This window comes from Nipponia nippon, unplaced genomic scaffold (assembly GCF_047370975.1).
Source record: "Nipponia nippon isolate SJK-2023a ecotype South Korea unplaced genomic scaffold, ASM4737097v1 scaffold_1, whole genome shotgun sequence".
Classification (NCBI taxonomy): Eukaryota; Metazoa; Chordata; class Aves; order Pelecaniformes; family Threskiornithidae; genus Nipponia; species Nipponia nippon.
In genome coordinates, this window is record NW_028262290.1 from 28,322,179 (window position 1) to 28,339,205 (window position 17,027).

At 37.9% G+C, this 17,027-nt stretch overlaps 1 long non-coding RNA gene across 2 annotated transcripts in view; it reads left to right on the top strand.

Moving 5' to 3' along the window:
* Window positions 1-17,027, top strand: part of LOC148057278 (uncharacterized) — a 58,827-nt gene that overhangs the window by 34,644 nt on the left and 7,156 nt on the right. The window contains exon 6 of one of the 2 annotated variants that reach the window (XR_015703053.1): window positions 1,827-10,319. The exons of the other annotated variant lie outside the window; for it this stretch is intronic. This is a non-coding gene — a long non-coding RNA (uncharacterized LOC148057278). Of the gene's footprint in view, window positions 1-1,826; window positions 10,320-17,027 lie in introns of those variants that run through there. 2 annotated transcript variants of the gene reach the window in all.

Consider the following 17,027-nt stretch of genomic DNA (forward strand, 5'->3'; position numbering starts at 1 on the left):
TCATACCTGTACTGAAGTTCATCTTAAATTTAGCTTCATTTTCTCCCATGGTGTATGTGGATACTCTTAAAATTTTGCTCCTCAGATATTAAGAATTTCCAGAACAGGTTTATTCATGACCAGTTTTCAGTAATTTGATTTAATGTTAGTGCTTCTATTTAGCTTGCGCCATTCTTTCTCTCCTTGATATTAATCCAAAGACATATTTCTAGAGTCGTCATATCCTCTTCCATCTCTTGTTTTGCTTAGCTAAACAACCCAAGCTCTGCAAGGTCTCATTGTAAGACTTAATCAATGCTATAGCTTGTTTCTGCTTCTCTTCCAGTTCAATTTTATCTTTCTTGAGCATAGATGACCAGCCCAGTACATGATATTCCAAACGAGACTTTTACCAATGCCTTGTTGCAATGGCAGTTCTGTAATTCCCCATCTCATATTAGTGTCATGTTGTGAGCCTTTTAGCATAAACGACCACTCAATTCTGGAAACATTTTATAAATTTTAGTTACTTAAAAATGATGAATCTGAGGGATAAAACATTTAACTTGCAATTTCCGTAGAGATAGGAAGGTCGATGCGGGATTTTTATGTAGGCAGGAAGTTTTTCATGGACTGTTTCTTTTGTCTTTTGTTCACTTTTCCGTTTCCTCACATGCTGCCGAAGTGATTTTCCATCAGCACTCTCCCACTTCACCGTAAACAGCCTTTTAGTTCTTCAGGTTCTCTGTATATCCGTAATCAAGGATGCTTTTTACCACTTTCTTCTGTTAGTAAGAAAGGAAGATTTATCTTCATCATGTATGTTTTTTCCCTTAGTTACAGGCAACATAATTTGCTGGTACATGTCCCATGTAGGTCAGTTGCCTAAAGGCACGAATGTCAAGGTCCAAGACCATTATCAAACTACCAGTGGACTCTAGAGAGAAAGAGCTGTCACTGTATGCCATAAACCTATGTGAGTTTAAATGATGCATTCATACATGATATGGGATTTATATTACAATGTGACAGACACAGAAATCCCTCTTTGCAAAATATAATCAAGATACCTCACTTGTGAAAACACAATGCTTCACTAGGGAGTTTCAGGAAATAAAGTTTATCTTTATAAAACAGAGATGGCCATACTTAAAGAATATCAGAACTGAAATTTTAAAGTCAGTTGAGATGACTGGCTAGGACAGGAATATATACAAACTCTTTCCTATCAATAAATGCTTATGAAATCACAACCCATGATCTGAACTTCAAATGGCTCACTTCTTACACTATCTACATGGACATCTAGGTCCTGGAATGTGAAATGGTTTTGCATTTCAAGTTAAATAAGCTACCTGCAGAGTGGATATAACAGGAATAAGTTCAAGCTAATATAAATTGGTGTTACCTATCTTTCGAAGCACACAAACATGAAGCAGGGGAAAATAGGAAGGAAATGTAGGCAAACTCCTTATTATCAAAGTCACTGTGCTCCACCCCAGCACAACATCTGTTGTATCACTGTTGTGCACAGAATATTGGTGAAAGCTTTTACTCTTTTCTCCTGCTTTGTTTCTATAGATATCCAGATTCCTTATTACCCCATTCAATGCCTACAAACTCTATTAATTTTACCTTTTCTTTATTGGCAATGGTCTTGTTCTGGACTCAGTTATCTGCTTTTCTTGACCAGCTCTGCAAGGTCTTCCATTATCATCTGCCCCATATTAACCTGTGTGAGACTTTACTTGGGTGAGAGCAGCTGAAGGGGCTTGGCTTCTGCATTATCTTACCCCTCACTGCCACAGCATAGGAATATACATGAGGACTCCTTTTTTTCTGCACAGGTAAAGATGAAACTCCAAAAGAAGAAATATTTATGCTACTTGCATTACAGTGATGAACCTCAGCTTCTCTTTTAAACAGAAAGTGTGAATGTTTCTGCGGGAGTGAAGAATCTGCTATTCAGCCCAAGAAATTAAATAATAAAGCCAGTACTAACAAAACCATTTTGTGATGATGACATAGCACATGAGTAACCCATGAATAATTTATTTTTGTGGACCTGGTAATTGAGATATTGACAAAATATCTCCAGTATTTCTGTCACTTAACAGTGTCCTTAGACTGCTTTCAGTTATAGACTTCATCACCTAACATGGAAATACAAGGGGCTGAAGCATATCTTCCCCATTCCCTAATCTTTGCTCCTGACATCCTTGTGAAGGTTGCTTCTTGAAAACCTTCTCTTCTGCATTTGGCTATTATAAGACTTGTCTGTGGATGCATAACATTCACCTCCACCCCTGACCCCTGTGAATTTGGGTCCTGGCAGCCGGCTACCTGTCAGCTATTGAATGGAAGGATCCTGCCGTCATCCGTTTCAAGCTCTCTCAGCAGGAAAATGAGATGGGGGTTTCATATTTCAAAGAACAATAGAGCTCAGGGATGGTTTTTTAAATTGAAATTCTGGCTGCATGAGTCATTAAATATAGTTCTGCTTCTCTTCTAAACTGTGAGATCAAACAGCACAGGCAATAGGAGGAATATTTGCTCGCTTACGGTACACGTGCAATTTTTGCAGATTGGTTGGCTTCACTCTACAACTTACTATATAAAGGACATAAAAATATCATTGACATGTCTGGTTTTGTGCTGAAAAAAATCCCATGCTAGAATGTTGGGTTTTTTTCCCCCAACTGTTTCTGAACTTTTTCTTCATTGATATTCAGGCTCTAAAACTTGTTTTGCTGGAGTCTGTTGATAGCTGATTGGAGAAACTACACAGTTTGAAAATTATCTCAGTTTTGACTAAGTGAACAATATTTGATTTGAAAGATCTGGTATGGAAATCATTCATTTTCACCATAATCCAGCCTGGTAATTCTGAAAGACCCAAAAAAAGTTATGGATAATTTAGTAGCCTCCAAGACCATAATCCAGATATCTTGACTCCAAGCTCACTACAGAAGCAAAATTTTCACTAAATTCACCAGACTAAACTTGGGAGCATTGTCTTTCACCTTAGGATTGAAATCATATTACAAAAAACCCTGCCCTACTCATGATCTATAAAAGGGAAACAGTTTTTATCTAGTTTAGCGCATCTCAGCTTCACAAAACCCAACCCCCAAAATATAGAATCAGTCAGCTTAATGAAGCAGGGTACATCTAAACTGAAATTCAAGTTGGTTTTTTTTAGGATGCTTAACCAGAAGTACATGTGCATGCGTAATCTTCATTTAGAGTGTCTGGACAATGCTGATTTGTTGCAGTAAGTAATGTGGAATATTTGGATATTGTTTCATTACTTAAGCAAAAAGCTGTTTGTTAATGGAGGTTAATGTATTGCATTTAAAGAGTTCATTTCACAATTATGCTATCTACATGTATATGGTAGCCAAAGTAAGAGAGAGCGAATTGTTTACTAATATAAAATACCAAAAGAATTTCTGTTACTTCCTGGGAGTTTTAAAGTAATAAATTGGGAATGTCTCTGAATAACCATGATTTATAAATGTTTACACCATTATTTCTTCACTTTAACACATTATTTATTATGTTTTCAATAAAAAGAAACCTCCAAACAAATGGGATGTTGAATGTTTCCTCCATATATGGCAGGAATAATCTGAACATTAATGAGGAAATATTTAAAAATGCAAGATATGAATCACTTGCATAAAATATATCAAAAGAATCTGCAAATTTTTGATACACAGGACTGTCAAGTCTGAAGGACAACTTTGGGATACACCAAAACGGAGGACTCATATTAAATAGGTATGGGACCAAGTAAGAATCACGCAGAATCATGTCATCACAGTACAGACCCTGAGAGACTGCTTACTGCACTGCACAGAGCAAACCTCTGGATCATAAGAATGCATCAGCACAGTGATTTGGGGAATTTCACCCAAGCCATTGGAAGGGGCCATTGTAAGGACCCTTGAAACTGAGACTCATGGCACCATTTAGTCTGGGACTGACCATCCTTTTTGAGAGGTTTGATTCCCCATGTGAATGCTACCCTATGCAAAGACCCCATGATTTTTTTTTCTAAGCAACACTGTGAGTGTGCACCAGCATTAATGGAGGAAAAGAGAGGATTTAATATCTTAATTTAAGTACTACTAGCAAAGTTATTCTGTTCTTTAGGTGCAACTGGTATTTTGGTATTGTTAGTCCTTTGTGCCTTTTGCAAAGAAATAGAATCATAGAATCACAGAATCACAAAATCACAGAGTTGGGTTGGAAGGGACCTGCCATGAGCAAGGACATCTTCAACTAGATCAGGTTGCTCAAAGCCCCATCCAACCCGACTTGAACACTTCCAGGCACTGGGCGTCTACAACTTCTCTGGGCAACTTGTTTCAGTGTCTCACCACCCTTATCATAAAGAATTTATTCCTTATCCAATTTAAATCTACCCTCTTTCACTTTAAAACGATTGCCCCTTGTACTGTCACTATAGGCCCTGATAAAAGGTCTTTCTCTGTCTTTCTTATAAGCCCCCTTTAGATATTGAAAGGCCACATTAAGGTCTCCCTGGAGCCTTCTTTTCTCCAGGCTAAACCTGGAGGCTAAAATGCCCTCTAGAAACTTCAGAAAAGTCCTCCTACTATATTTCAGCAAAGAAATTACAGAAAAACTTGGCTTGCTGCAATGCACAGAACCGTGGGATTTACTTCCTAGAAATCAGAGATACACATGACCAAGGACAGCAGATCCGTCACACTTGAAGCTCAGATGCCTCCTCATAGCATGACTCATTCAAGGTTAGGCTAGCGTTAGAGGAGCAATTCAAGTGAGGAGTTAAGCCTCTGCAATGGAAATGTACATGTAGAAAAAAAAAACTTCTAATGAAAATTGCAATATCATAGCCGGAGAAGTCCAATGATTTCAATAACTACCCATAAGAAAATCAATAATTCTACAGTGTCAGAGTTTTCTGTTAAAAATTTAGAGCTTAATAAAACCGAAGCCTGATTTCTGATGTTGATCCCTCACATTCTTTTGAGCTCAAGGTTCACTTTACCCTGAATCATTTCTGTGGCTAGGTGGGCAGAGCTGAGTTTTGCCACCTCTAAGTTTTTAAAAATGGGCTTTTAAAAACGGGCTGTTAAAAACACTGAATGACTTGCTAAGGAGTAGTTAGTAGGTCCTATTGTTCTTTATAGGCCTTTGTAATTAATGCACAATAAAAGCTCTCTTTCTGAGATTGTGTGTATGAGTAGCAGCTGGATAGAAGATGAGAGCTGTTACTGGAGCAACTCCATCTATACAGTGTGAGAAAGTAGACTTGGCAAAGGGCTCTGGCTGTACCAAGTGGGTCCCACTGGCAGATGAAACTTTAGCAAGCTGTCTGAGTTATCTTATTATGCATCTGTTCTCCTTGCAGTTTATCAAGGCACTCAGGCCATTGGTTGGTCTGACAGAGCTGTAGGATTCAAGCTAAATTACACCCCATGCCAGCAGTGTATATGCTGAAATAACAGGAGTTCTTCTCCTATTATAAGATTATTATGAGATTTAAATTTATGTGTTATTAGAATTTGCTTTTCAGATAATGTTGCTGTTTTAATGGCTTCACTGAGTAGTTTTCATTTACTTTTCTAGTCTTAAACATAATTATACAGCATAAACAATAAGAATGGCATTGATAATGAAAGCTTTGCAGTACTTACTGTCCAAAAATTTTTACATTTTGAGAAGGTACTGCTTCTAATGAAATTTTTACAGTGTTTTTTCTTTTTTTTGTTTCTTTTTAATGTCCTTGCTGCATTTTAAAGCTTAATAGGTTTATTTTCTGAGTCAATAATCCACTTTTGCACTTCTTGTGAGGTCATGTACTAAGTAGACCTACTTGTATTAAAGATGGTGACATTTTAACAAAGATTGGCTGCAAGATTTGTTTGGTACTTTTGCCAAGCAGCGGTATGCACAGCTAGAAAACTTCTTAAAAATACCTTGTAAATTTTTTTTGGTGCCATGGGCACCTCTCCAGCTGCTCTTTCCACTGTTCTCTTGCAGAGTGAAGAAACTGTATTGGTTTGTAGCCTAGTCTCACTTATTTGGAGAAGTCAAGATATCCTTGCAGGTATAGAATGATTGCAGAGATGAAGTTTGCATGCCTGGCCACTGCCACTCCTCCTATGAGCGTAATTCTTCATCATAGCAGTTATATCCCTCCACACAAGTTATAGGGCACTGGAGCCCCCTCAGTCCATCTAAACACATGCCTTCACATTGGTCCCTCAGACCTTGAAGCCCCTGGTGCTGATCCCTCCTAAGTGAGTGGTTCCAGTCATTCTAATGCCCCTCACCATATGGTCCAATGTACAATCCATTTTCAAAGCATCAACTCATGCGTGTTGCATGGTGTTTGAAACAACCAAGGGTCAATTCACTCCTGGCTGTTGTGTATATTGTTTTGGCTGTGGCCAGGATCATTGCTGGCCTCACTGTTTCCTGGGAGTGAGAGGGATTCACCAATACGCATGTCAGGGTGAGCTGCCAAAAGAATGTTAACTGGTGTTGAAGTGGTGCCAGGGAGCATGGAAATGAGCCAGGGGGTCAGCTGGCAAGTACTGGATCCTCCATGTACAAAGTATAAAGACTTCCATGTGCAAGCCTGAAAAGAGACCGGGGAGAGGTGAAGGAGACATCCATCAAACCAAGAACAGGTGACAGTGTTCAGGAAAATGGCATCAAAAAAAGGGAGCAGCACTCACTAGACTTAAGTTTTTTGTCAGAAAGGTCAGGAAGCAGCTGCTAGCTGAAAAGGAATGAATCACCTCCAGCACAACCCTGATGCATGGCAGGGTGTGCATGCAAAGTAGTCATAGTGTGATGGGTATCCAAGGGTGGTTAATATGACCTCTTTCCCTAACATGACCTAAGTTAATGTGACCTATTATTTCCTAGGGATTGTCAGGAAAATGGGTCAGCAGTTTGCAGGCATGATGAATTGTCCTCTTTGGCTGCAGATAGGATGTATATGGATAGAAAGAGCTCTATTTGATGACATGGATTAATCATTAAAATTTGTGGGTTTTGACAGAACATTGAAACCATAAATATAATGAATTTGATACTTTAAAGATCAAATGTATAGAAAAGGAGAGTTCCAAATTTTGTTAAACACAAGGGGAGATATTATATGTGAATTTCTTAGAGAAGATTCATAAGTGAGTACACAACAGAATTCAGTTATCGGTCTGTGGATCCTTCTCTGAACAGTGACAGGCTGACATTCATGAGATCTGTCCAAAACTGGCAAAGAGGCCAGGCTAGATGGGGTGAATATTATTAGGCAAGTCACCTAAGACTAAGGCAAGTGGGCAACGCAAAGAAGCTGATGGTGGAAGATGAGCTGTCTGGTTGGTGGGCTGGTGCATGCATTTTGTTAGAAGGCACTATGTCTCTTGATTGCTTCTGTGGCCAGAAGTTGTTTTCCAACTGCTGAGGAAATATGGTGGCTGGCATCTGGGGTGTGAATGAGCATGTTGTTAAGATTTGTGAAGTCAGTTGCATTGAAAAGATCAAGGAGTAGCAACTGGAGGCTTGAAATCTTATTGTGTAAAAAGGACAAAAAACTGTGTGGAATTTATATTCAGAACTCTGGGGGAAATCTTAGGATAGGGCTCCAGATCTCACTGGATGAATAGAAACCACAAAGCAAATCACAGGAGTAAGTAGACACCCTACCAGGAACCGGAAAAAGTCCTGCTCAGCAATGCAATTATGTTTAGGAGATCAAGAAGTATGGGGATAATGTGAGACATGCCAAAAGTCAGTCCGAGCCAGACTTTGTAAAGGAAATTAAACAAATAGCAAAATGTTATTCAGCTGTATAAATAAAAAGAACACAAGAAAGCATATATGAGTACACTACATAATAATGACAGAGCAGAGATTAAAGATAATCTAGCCATGCCCCCAAAAGTAAATGAACATAAAGTACAAACTGGTCCCCTTGGAGCCTAATAAGAGAAATTTCTTCTGTAGGCTGGAGTTCATTAGCTGGCATCAGTAGAAGAGTCAAAAAACTGATGTTTTTTTGCACAATAGTCAATACAGGTCTTGCATAGACTCCAATGAGGTGTGTATCAATCATTAGTAACTCTAATTTGTTACCAGCACACATGTAGAGCTGAGTAATATTGATATGAAAAGCCATCATCAGCTCTACAGAGAAATGACTCAATTGCAATTGTGTGAAAAGAAAAGAAACAGTGTGATTGAGGGGTATTGACTACATGTGTATTGTAGCTTTGATAAAATCATGCAAACTACAGCTATTTAGGCAGTGGATGAATAAATAACCACTAACAATGCACATAATATGTACATTCTGGACTTGGATCTCTACTTTCACCTCTGGTTGTCATTATCTGACAATGTTGTTGCATGGCAGATAGAGATGCGAGGCTAGACAAAGTGTTCTTATTTACTGAGTTTGTAGTATTTCACAGGGGGTGACAGCAGTGACTTTTCCAATATCCAGAGTTAAATAGGTCTAAAGAATTATCTATTTCACTTAGGCAGTGCTGGCTAATTCCCTCCTACAGTTTTTCAATTGCATAGATACTGAACTGACACAACCAAGTTTGCTCTCTTGTAGCACACTTTGTATAGCAGCAGTTTTCAATGCTGAATCAAGTCCCTTTCGTGTAGATAGTTTGAACTGAGCATTGCTAAAACTGATACAGTGGTTCCTCTTTCCTGGACATACAGAAACAGCCATATTGTTATAGGGAAGAAAGGTAAAGAATACTTTTAAAATGTTTTTTGTATATCTTTATGAAGATGATTTGCTATCTTCAATACAAAAGCTCCTACACATTGAATCAATAAATAGGTCCCAATGTACTGGGCTGTTTTCTCACACACAGGAGCCTGTGTTTCAAAACCTTATCTAAAAACTGTTGAAGTGGATTAGAAAATTTCTTCCATTTACAACAGCTGATTTTTTGGTCTTACAAGAGCTTGGGACAGATCAGGCATATAACGTATGTGTGAGAGAAATTACAATTTCCAGTTCTTAGATGGAGTTACTGGGTTATAAAGAGATTAAATAATCAGCTGAGGCTTCACTAGTAGGTTTGTTCCACTGAGAAGAGTTTGTGTCCAGTCCAAGATCCCATGCCCACAAGCACATCCCCTCACTCAAATGAAATGGTGTTTTTAATTCAAACTAGTTGACCCTTTGGTAGTATAGGCTAATCACAAATGAAGCACTAACACAAGCACTGAAATGCCACTTTAATGCCTGTAGTCTTCCTTTGGCATCCAATGGTTCCAACAGGGGATTATAGGAGGGACAAAGAAAGACTCTCGTAATTGTTTGGAAAATAATTCTTAGAGTAATTCAGCTTAATATTGTGCAAAGGTACTCCCTCAGTTGCCTCAGTGCAATGGAAATGAAGATGGTATCAATGACATCACAGCAGCTTGAATATTATTTCAAAGCCTGGGTAGCTTTCATTTGAGGAAGTCTAACTTGAAACAGGTAAACTGAATAACTCTGGTAAATCTTCAATACATATTTATGCACCCGAGAATCTGAGAATTGCACTCAGGTATTCAGAGACTCAACTGCAAAATCTTACCCACAAGAAATATCTTTCTTTCCAGTAATGGAAAATTCTAGTCTTGGATAGGAAAAGGCTTACATGATAAGATGTCTAGCTGAGTGTTCACAGTAAAGTTGACACATTTAACATTAACTAATGAATTAAATTATATATCAAGATTTAACATCTTAATTGCATTATGCATAAAATGTTGAGTCCTAAGAGATATTGATGTCCTAAGAAAAACAGAACAGAAAATAATACTAGAATGTAAGTTCATTCCAAAGATGTCATTTTTGGGTGGTATTTTTAAGGCAGTTTATGTTCATGTGAATTTATTTAGGTTGTTTTTTTTTTTTGTAGTCAGACACTTTGTTGCTCTGAATCTTGAAAGTTTCTGATAATAAAGGCAGCATCGAGAGCTTTGGTAAAATTATGATTGTTCAGTGACGGCCATTATGGTCTAGGCTGTTTGTCCTAAAATGTGATCTAATATTGCTTACAGCTGTGAAAAATTTTATTCAGAAAAATAGCTATTGTTAACTTAAAGCCTCTTTATACTGCTTCTTCATGCAGCTTGTTCCTACTTAGCTTAATGTTCTCTTTCTTTTTTCACTCCTGACCTCTTGAATCTATTGCTGTTTGTAAAACCTTTTCTGTAATCATTACTTAGCAACCATTATTTAGTAACCATTTTTATTTTTTTATATAACTGTGTATATCACTGGAAGAAATGTTTAATGGAATAAAATTCATTCGTATCTTAGGGCAGTGTAAACAGAGAGAACTTTCATAAGAATGTATTTCACTTTGAAAATAAAGGCTTAATAGCCTATCTGAAACCACACACACACACAACCCCCCCCCACACAATAAAATTCTCTTCTACTTATTATAGTTCTCCTTTGTTCTTTGATCTGTTAACTCTCTTGTGTTGTTTTTATTTAAAAGTCAAGACTAGTGCAGAGACGAATATTTGTAAGTCAACAATAAGGGTAGGGTTGGTTAAAAAGTGTTGCTGCTATTTCACTTGTAGAGGAATGGGACTGATGAAACCTGCAGCAGTGTATGGTAATGTCGTGTGTTTTTAGTGCAGAGCTGGTGACAAAGGTAGGTTAGTCTCTGCTCTCTTTCACAGAAAACCCCATTAGAGTCTGTGTTTTCACCCCTGGCCACATGAAACCACAACCTTCATTCTTTCTGTTGAATGTTGACCTGTTCACATTGTGGCAGATGAACCAACCCTCATAGCTTGTATAAGTTTCTTTCAATTCTTTTCATACTTCAGCAAACACGACACCTGTGCTTCTGCGTTGTACTTTCTAGTCCAACATACGCTGAGTGTAACAGAACCACAACAGGGACTTAAACTGTGAAAAGTTTGCAGGCAGTGGTAATGTCAAATTTTCCATTCCTCAGCAAGGAATGGGAGGAGGCTGAACACAAAATAATGGTTTATGGCATAAAGCACTTGTTAGCAGCTGCTGCTCTGCCTTGAGTCTGCAGCCTGGCAATGCTGATGAATTACCATTTTGCGTTGCTTGGTGCCCATCAACTTGCTGCAAGTAGCTGTACTTCAGGCACTGTGCGTGTTTACGCTGAGAAAGAAATATTTCAGCACCTGCATGTTAGAAATATAGACACATTAATCTTCATTTTCCGATGTGATTGCCTTTTGTGTTAAGAAATCAAACACCTATAGCTATGTTTCAAAGAGAGGAGTTAGAAGTACCTTTCAAAAGTACAACCAACTCACATACTTATCTTGCTTTCATTATTTGCTGTCACTGTAGAGACAAGCATTGCTTCAATCAAGTGATCCACCTGCAAGAGTATAATACTTTGTATAGTTAAATTTCTCCTTTAAGTGATTGTCTGTAGGTACGTCTCCAGGGTGAGGACATACATGGTCAGTGGTGGGGAGGTCCACGTTCTACCCCAGCCACGGTACAGTGGTATCCCTCACCCCCTTCTGTCCACCCCCTGCGCATTCTTGCATTGTCTTAGCTCCTCTCGGTCACTAACTTGAATTTTACTTGTAACTTAAGGCACTGCTCAAACCTTTCTGTAGTGTAGTTTAGTTCTTTTTGTAGTTATTTTTTCTATTTTTATTCTTTAGCATTTAAATTTACTTCCTTTTCTAGGACTCTCTCTTTTTACTCATATGGCTTCTACAGCTATGCCATCTGGCTTAATGTCATTTTTCACCTGAGGCATCAAGCTTGGTTCAAGAAAAATGCTTGGAGAAACTTCAAAACTTCATCTTTGGCAAGGATCTGTGCTAGAAATTGGAATTCAAGTGCTTAGATTTTTACTTTGGCTCCATAGCCTTCAAAGACAAACTCATTCAACTTGTGATCAGGAGTCCAATCTCAAATGTACAATGCAGTGCACAGGTCCTCAAAACATGAGGGGTCCTGGCAGGCCCTAGGTCACCCCTGCCCACCTACTGACATTCCAGCCTACACTGGCAGCATGTGTGGACCGATCTTGGAGTTCAAGGGAAATGGAGGAGAGTCAGAAATTCCATAGCCAGAACTGGTGTGGATTACAAAGCTGAATACCAGGTTGGCCTCTAGTTGCTCTTGCAGTTCAGCAAGTTTCAGCCTTTCTACTACCTGCTCTTCTATCTCCTGGGTGATCCACCACTGAGATGTACAGATCCAGATATTTCTGCAAGGGATTTTTCCATTCCCAAGCTCTTTTGAAGGACGTCCTGGACCACACCTTTGCTTGTTGTTCCCAATTGCAACCTGGTATTGTAGGGCAACCCTTCAGTAATTTTGCTTTTCAAAATTGCTCCTTTCAGGAATCTCACAGTTTTTGATGCTGTAATGTCAGGAACGAAGAAGAGTGAATGAGTAAACAGGTGCTTACTTGAAGATAAAGGGAAAGTCTCTCTTACAGACTCTGAAGTTTTCCCACAGGTAACTCATCTTCCCTAAGATGTGATTGACAACCTGTCCCTAAAAAAATTCCCATAATGTAGGTTCCGTAAGTCCCTTGTTAAACCAGTCCAATTTCATCGTAGCATAAGAGAGTTCATAATGTCACCATTACTCTAATATGCCCTGAATATACTTGGCAATTTAAAGCCTGAAAGCCATAATCAGGAAGCTGTATTTAAGGTAGAAATATTTTCATTTCTTTACATCATTAAGTGCTTTTTTCCCCAGGTTTATTAATTCTTTTCCAAAGAGTATTTTCTAGCGAGACACAGTCTCCTTTTGTCTGAATTCCCAGCACCAGCTCTGCTGGATCCTAAATTTTCTTTGCATCCTTGACTTCCCTGAACTTTCTGATGAGCCCACACATCAAGCCCTGGAAAGGATCGTGGTTCTACAGCTAACGTCTTGGTGAAACTTGTGGAAATAAGCACTCCCTGAATTGTGATACACAATTCAGTTTGTCTATATTTGTACACCTTTTGGCTGAGTCTTCTCCAGACAATCAGATGACTATTTTTATTTGCACAGATGACAATTTTTATTTGTTTCCTAATTTTCTTTGGCAATATCTATGTCCCCAGTGCAAATGAAAACACGTGAGAGAGTACCGTTGTAACCTTACTTGTCAAAAGATTTCTTAAATGAAAATGTTGGTGACATCCTGCAGACAAAGCTAAGCCAATAAAGATGTATTGAAGCACTGTGAGAAAGAAAACTGTGTAAACACATAAAGAAGAATATAGTATTACACTACTAATATCCAGGTACCACAAAAATATTTAATGTTGTAGCAAAGTATTTCAAATATGTCATGGCACACCTACGAAAAGATTGCTTGGAAATGAACAAGCAAAAAGAAAGACAATTAAACTTGCATGCTCATTCAAAAGGTTATAAAATTAGGTCTTTTCAATCTTCAACTATGAAAAAAATATTTTATTAGTATATTTCTCTACAGAGAATATGAAATTAATCTTCAGAGAGACACAAAAGCTATATGGATGCACATGATCTCTTTGGACAAAATAATTACTTGAAAGTGAAGATTATGGGTATGGGTTACATTCCTGATTCTGGAATAACTATGCATGTTATTCTACCATTCATTTTCCCATTGAATTCCCTGGGTTTCAATGCAATGACTTACAGAAAAAAAAGTTTCCATTGAACCTGAGGAACTATATCAGATTTTGGGTTGGAATTGGTCTCAGCCTGTTAGACTTTAAAATAGGAATAACTTTCTTCTTTATTTTTGTCAAGACAGAACACAATTTTTTTAGTGATAAACTCTTGCAGAAATATTGGTTTTATGCAACACTGTACCGAAAGGTGCAAATTGTTTGGATAGTACTTGTCAAAATAAACTATACGTTATGTAAAGATTCATACATGGCTTTTAAGTGTGGTTTAGGTTTTTTTGCTTGACAGATTACCCCAGCTCTGAAAAATATCTAGATCTTCTGGTATTGTGTAATGCAGATGGTCAATGAACTAGACTTGTTTGTCTCACTTTACCAGAAGACATTATAATTAATTTCTGTATGAACATTTTCTTCATGTAACTTGAGGACGGCATGAACAACAACACACAACTGGAAGAAAACAAGGAGGACTTATGAACTACCTAATGTAAATTATATATAGGAAAAAAAAGTAAAGAGATGATTGTGAGAAAGAGAGAGGAGGTGGGGGATGATGACAACAAGCCTGGAAGTCTTTGCACAAAAAGAAGCCCCGTATCCAACCTAGCTGGCAAAAAAATGAGCAGCAGTAGAGGTGAGTCATCCAGCCTTCTCTACAGGCTTGGCTTCTGCACATATGTAGGCATGAGTGCACGTTTGTGACACATGCAAAATGATCTACCTCACACCGTGGGTCCAGCTATGACAGCAGTCACTGAATATGCTCCAAGACTGAGCATCAGTGAAGAAAAGTTGTTATATCTGTTCTACATGTCAGGCTTATAGTGACATCCTGAAATGTGTTAAACTTAATGTAAAAGCCATAAATGGTAAGTCCATCAAAACCAGAATGAGTTACAAATTTTTCAGTCAAATAGAAGTGTTCCATTTTTTATTTCTGTGAAGTCTGTGAAAAGAGTCTGCTGGTTTGGGGAAGGGCTTCAGTGAAACAAATGTAGTTATTAAAATATGCGTTGCTTTTGGATCAAATCTTCACGAACAGACACATTTTACTTTATTAATAATCTTGTATTAGAAAAATAAATCAAGCTTTTAATAAGGGTCTTAAGACAGATCCTTTTTTTCACTGTATTTCAGCTAAAATGTTACGCCTTGTGTCTTTTTATAGGTTTTATAGCTCCTAGTTAAAAATACATATGCCACTCCCTCTAACCATAAGTGAGAAAAAGGAACAGTCTAAAAAGTGCTTTACAGCTACAAATCCTCAAATAACTGACATTTAACACTACCAAAAAGAAAGAAGAGGGCCAATTTCAGCTCACAGGACTGCAAACTAAACTGAGAAACTCTGTCAGAGACTACTGTGCACAGAAGAGCCAAGGGGAGGACTTAGAGAGAACACTCACCTGTGCGGAGTGCTGCACTTCAATCACCTTGCAGATAAGATCAAATGCAGTCTGAGTTGAATTCCTGGTACAGCCTCCTCCCCTGGGGGAGAGAGATCCAGTTCTTACACTTGCACTTTCAGGTGAATGAACTTGAGGAATTAATAGGTCATTACAGTCTCTAGGTAGTGGGAGTCTAACACTGGTGGAAAGCTTATACTTCAGCTTGGCAAGCTTGCGTGCTGAGCGATCGAGAGTAAAGAACCAGTCTAAAACTTTTAGGCATGTGGTCCTGACCATTTCAGAGTGTTGCTTAGAGGCATGAAAGCTTTGTTTTTATTCCATGCCATTGCTAAATTCTCATCCACCTCACTGGAAAAGTGTGTACAAATTATGCAAACATAAACCAAAATATATTTGGCTGAAAATAATTATTTGCAGCAAATTAATGGCCATTAGAGTAATTTGGTCCAAGAAACACTTTTAGGGTTCAATAACTTTTTACATATGCTGTCCTTACTGTCCTGAAATATTAAATAACTAATCTTCATTATAATGCTACCCCTAAAATGAGAACTTAACATTTGGTTTGTCTTGGAAAATTATTAATCTGTAATAAAATGATACATATGCTAAGGCTAGCCTTTTATTTCTGATGATGTGTACAAATCATTTCAGCTTCATCTTATGCTGCTTGATTACAAGAAGTGGTCTACTACTACACTAATGGATATCATTTATTTAATCTGTTGGAAGAAAAGAGATTAACCATCCTTCAAATTTTCTTATCTGGAATAAGCCCTGGTTTCATTGCTACAATCCCATAATTACGTCTTGTTAAGAAACTGAAGAAATACACTCAAAAGGAACAACAACCATCCACCAACTCCACCCTGCAAATAAAAAAAAAAATGCATAATTGGTAGACCATAAGGACTTTAGTCTTAAGACATTCATTGTTTAATTCTTACCTGTTTCCAGGGAGGTTGTTTATCTAAAGAAAGTGTCTGGCCACCCCTGGAAGCAGCTGGTTTCCATTCTTCATTACACATATTCTTACAGTGACTAATTAAAGTCTGGAAGAGATGTTGTCCTCCTTTTACAGGTGAAAAACTGGGGCTCAGGGAGAGCAAGTGATTAACTGAAGTAACAGATTCTGCTGCAAAACAAGGGCTTGAAGTCTACTCCACAGGGTCTAAAGTCTACATACTGAATTAACCATAAAATAACTAATTTGTCTCTAACTACGATAAATAAATTATCATGTTATTGCCAGCTGGTACCATAATCTAAAAAAAGCTAACAGTTCTGGGATAAGATGCGTTGCTGAATGATTATGATTAATTCTACATTTGTACTGCTTTATCACTAACATTTAGGCATACATTTATTATGTAGTATTTTTTAACACATCACAAAATCCTTGGTCTGAAAGGGTTTTAGAAGGTTACACAGTTTATCTCCCTGATCCAAAGCAGAGTTAACTGCACTTGTGTTATCTCTAAACATTCACATCAGACTTCCAGTGGTGAAAATTTCACAGTATTTCCAGTAACCTATGCTGGTTCTACATTACAAAGATTTTCCTGATATCTAACCTGAACCTTCCTCGCTGTCTTTTAAGATTCTCCTGTTTACTGTGAACATAAAGAATATTTTATTTTGTCTCTTACTGCAAATTTTTGTAGCCATTTGTATACTAGTAACTGTCATGCACTCCCTCCAGACTCCTTTCCTTTAGGCTAAGCAACCCAAATTCATTCAATCTTTAACACCTAAACACCTAACCATTCCTGCTGATCTGCTGTGGGCTTCCTGCTTTTGTCCCACATCCTTCCTGAATATACTCCAGGCAAGATCTCAATGCAGATAGGTAAAGAGGAAGAACCTCACATGCTCATCAAAAGAAACTGCTCACTACAGAAAGCTATCTGTCTATCTATCTAGATAGCTATCTTTTTTCCTGCCTAATATTTTTGCTGTTTTGAAAGCCAA